This window comes from Panthera leo, chromosome F3 (assembly GCF_018350215.1).
Source record: "Panthera leo isolate Ple1 chromosome F3, P.leo_Ple1_pat1.1, whole genome shotgun sequence".
Taxonomy (NCBI): Eukaryota; Metazoa; Chordata; class Mammalia; order Carnivora; family Felidae; genus Panthera; species Panthera leo.
In genome coordinates, this window is record NC_056696.1 from 58,306,338 (window position 1) to 58,310,576 (window position 4,239).

General features: G+C 38.3%; 1 non-coding gene across 1 annotated transcript; it reads left to right on the forward strand.

The window, feature by feature from the left end:
• Nucleotides 1-2,538: 2,538 nt before the first annotated feature.
• On the forward strand, nucleotides 2,539-2,641 carry LOC122212555. The gene has a single exon (XR_006199223.1). It is a non-coding gene; the product is annotated as a U6 spliceosomal RNA (small nuclear RNA).
• The last annotated feature ends 1,598 nt before the right edge of the window (nucleotides 2,642-4,239 follow it).

Genomic DNA, 4,239 nt, shown 5'->3' on the forward strand with positions numbered 1-4,239 from the left:
ATGGGCTCTGTGCTGTTAGTGCAGGGCCTGCTTTGGATCCTCTGTCCCCCCACTCTCTCTGCCCCTCCCCCACTTATGCTCTCTCAAAAAATAAATAAACATTAAAAAAGTAAAAAAAAAAAAAAAAGAGGAGCAGAGGGCCAAAAATATAAGAAACATAGAAAACCAATAGCAAAATGGCAGGTATAAATCCAATGAGATCAATAATTACATTAAATGTGAAAGGTCTAAATGCCCTGATCAAAAGGAAGAGATTATCAGAATGGATCAAAAAAGCAAAATCCAACTATATGCTGACTACAAGAATACATTTTAGATTCAAAGACAGAAATAGGTTGAAAGTAAAAGACAGGGAATGATATAGCAGGTAAATAGTAACCATGAAAGAGCTAAAGTGATCATTTTAACATTAGACAAAACTGAGTCTAAGACAAGAATTACTACCAGAGGCAAAGAGGGACGTTTTATAATGGTAAAAATGCCAATATATCAAGAATATCTAACAATTATAAATATATGCATATCTAACAACAGACCCTCAAAACAAACGAGGCAAAACTAGCGAGAATTGAAATAATTGATGATTTACTAGTAGCTGGAAATTTCAATACCTTACTTTTCAAAATTGAAAGAACAATTCCACAATCAATCATACATGGAAGAGTTGTGCTATACATTCAAGCAACTCAACTTCTGATTTAAGAGCACTCCACCCAGAATATTCTACTCTGTGTTTTGCAAAATACACAGTTTTTCAAGAAACTGATGTGATATGAATGTAGAGAGTCTTCAGGAATCCACAAAAATACTAGAATTAATCTATGAGTTATATACATATATATATATATATATATATATATATATATATATATATACAAAAAGTATTCCTATACATCAGCAATAAACAGTTTGAAATAAAAGTAGCAAAACAATTTGATAATAAAAAATCCAATATGGTTAAGATGGCAATTCACCCCAAATTGGTGTATAAAATCAATACAATCTCTATCAAAATACCAGCAGACATTTTTGTAAAAATTGAAAAAAAAATTCTTAAAGTTTATATGTAAATACAAAGGATCTAGATAGCTAAAACAGATTTTGCCAAGAACAAAATTGGAGGCATTCCTCTACCTGATTTCAAAACTTACTATAGCATCAGAGTAACAAAAACAGTGTGGTATTTTGCTGGGATAAATACTTAATAGATCCATGGCACAGAACTGAGACACCAGAAGGAACCCATTTTATTAAAGGATGATTGATTTTCAACGAAGATGCCAAGACAATCAGTGGGGAGAAAATGGTCTTTTCAACACTAGTGCTGGAACAATTGGATTCTCCCTGTAAAAACCTGAATTTAGAGCTTTACTTCACACCATGCAAAGGGGATTATAGACCAAAGAATAAGGGCTCAAAGTATACCATTTCTTCAAGAAAATATTGGAGAAAATCTTTGTGATCTTGAATAGGCAAAGAATTCGTAAATATGACCCCCAAAGCATGATCCGTAAAAAAAATGAGAAATTAATCTTTATCCAAATTTAAAATGTTTGTGTCACAACAGACGCTTTTAAACTAATGGAAAGATAAGTCACAGACAGGAAGAAAATATTTGCAAGTCATAGTTTTAGTGAAGTACCAGAATCTATAATATATAAAGAACTCTTATGACTCAATGACAAGAAGGCAATCAGACTGATATAAAAGTGGGTAAAAGATTCAAATAGGCATTTTACCAATGAAGATACTAAAACTGCTAATAATTACTTTGAATTAAACAAAAATGTTCAACACCGTTGGCTGTAAGAGAAAAACAAATGAAAACCATAATGATATTCTTGTGTGTATCTACTAGAATGTCTATGAAGTGAAGGACAGACGATACTGACAATCAGTCATGTGTCGCTGATGGGAATATAAAATGGCACATTCACTTTGGAAAACAGTCTGGTAGGCTTTCAGAAAGTTAAACATGACTTTATATGACTCAGCAATTTCCCTGCTAGAAATCTATTCCGGGCAGGGGTGGGGGAGGTGGGGGTTGGTGGAACCTGTTCATACAAAGGTATGTATGTGAGTGTTCCCAGCAAAAAGTAGAAACAATTCAAATGTCCATCAAGTGATGAGTGGATTAAAAGTGGTGTATCCATATAAGGCAGTACTATTTAGCAATGACAAGGAAATAACAACCATACTGATTCACATTACAGCTTGAATAAACCTCAAACACATTATACTGAGTTAAAGAGGCCATAAATAACTACATATGTATGATGCCATATCTATGAAATCTCCAGAAAAGGCCAATTTATAGAGCCCGGAAGCAGATCATTGGTTGCCTGGGGCTGAGGGTGTTGTGAGAATAAACTACAAATAGACATGAGTGTACTTTTTGGAGTTTTGGGGAATATTCTAACACTGGATTGGGGAATTGGTTGTACAACTCCGTAAAATCCGAGTGGAAAATCATTGAATCAGATATTTAGAATGAGTGAATTTAATACATAAAGCTATTAACTAAAAAGCTGCTTGTGGTTGCTTCAGCAGCACATGTACTAAAACTGGAACGATAAAGAGAAGATTGGCATGGTCCCTGAGCAAGGACGGCAGGCAAATTTGTGAAGCATTCTATACTTTCTAAGGCACAGCTTAATAAACCTACCAAAAAACCCCACACAGTTTTATTGTATGTATACCATTTACCAGACTCAGTCCTCAGCACTGGCAATAGAGGGGGACTGAGTCAGACACGATACCTGCCTCTCCGGAGCTTATAGGTAGTAAGAGTCTTTAATGATTATAAGCAGGTTGGCATTGCCAGCTTTTGAAGTGCCAGGAAAGAAAAAAACCCCGAATTATGTTAAGTATACTATATTCCCCCCAAATCCCTAATTCCATGGAACTTCCATTGTAAGGGGATTTGGGGAAGATGAGAATAAGGACCTAAACACATAAATATATAACATTTTAGGAGGTGATAAATGCTGCTAATAAAATAAGTCCAAGAAAAGAAATAAAAATGCTGAAGGAAGAGGAAGAGGTATTATTTTATGTAGAATGGGAGTGGAAGGCCTCCTGGATAGGGTAACCTTTGGCAGGACACCTGGGAGAACGGGAGACAGAGAGCCATGCCAATGTCTGGAGCAAACAGCATTCCAGGCGAAGGGAGCTGAGTCAGGGATGTGTGGCCTTTCTGAGGACTGGCAAGGAGGCCAGTGCGGTTGGACCAGACTGAGTGAGTGGAAAGCATAAGAGATGAAGTTAGAGGGAGCTGGGCCGGATCGGTTAGGGCCTGAAACACATTGTATGACTTTAAATTTTCTTCTGAGCGAGCTTACGGGCCACGGAAGGTTTTGAGCAGAGCAGCGAAATGATCTAACGGGTTCTAACGGTTTACGTAGTGACTGGTGGAGAACAGCCTACGGACTGCAAGGTTGGAGGCAAGGCCCGCCATTCGGAGGCTATTTGCAGGCATGTGGGGAGAGACACGGCAACAGTTCAAATCAGGGTGACAGGATAAGGAGAAGTCCTGGGATACGGTGACTAGGGAGGCCACAGTATTTGCTGTTGGATTGGATGACAGGTGTGGGAGAAAGAGGAGAGTCAAGGATAATCCCGAGGTTTCTGCCTGGAGAAACTGGACCATGTTATGAAAACAGACGTCTTTAGGATGGGTAACAACTTAGCCTAGTACTGCGAGTAAGGCCACACAGTGTTAATTGCTAAGATCCAGATGGAATAGGACAGCAGAATGAGCTCTCTCTGTACCGTATTTAAAGCAAAGTACGTACAGTGGTTAATTACTCAGGAAACAGTAAAGCCAATCTTCAAATTCCTGACGTCTTAAAGATGGCGGTTGTCGTCTGTATTCTATGACCTCTTGAGTACCTTCTCCACCAGATGGCAGCACAGGGGTTCAGAGGCCTTCAGCACACAGCCTCCCTCCTTAATGAATATAAATGCAAAGCATCAGGCCCCTTTTTCAGAGGAGTCGGACTTTTAGTCTCCCTCCTATCTTCCCTCCCCGACGAGGGCAACCCCTTCCAATAATCAGCCTCCTAGACTCTAATAGGAGCTTTTAAAGTTATAATCTCTTGTCACATTACTCAGCAATCTCATCCAGGCCCAGGAAGTCATTTCCTGTAGGCCTCTTTTTTATTTGTGTTCATTAGCTCCACTAATACATTCTCTTGGAAACCACAGTTTAATAAATTTCATAGCGCATGACCAGTGGAC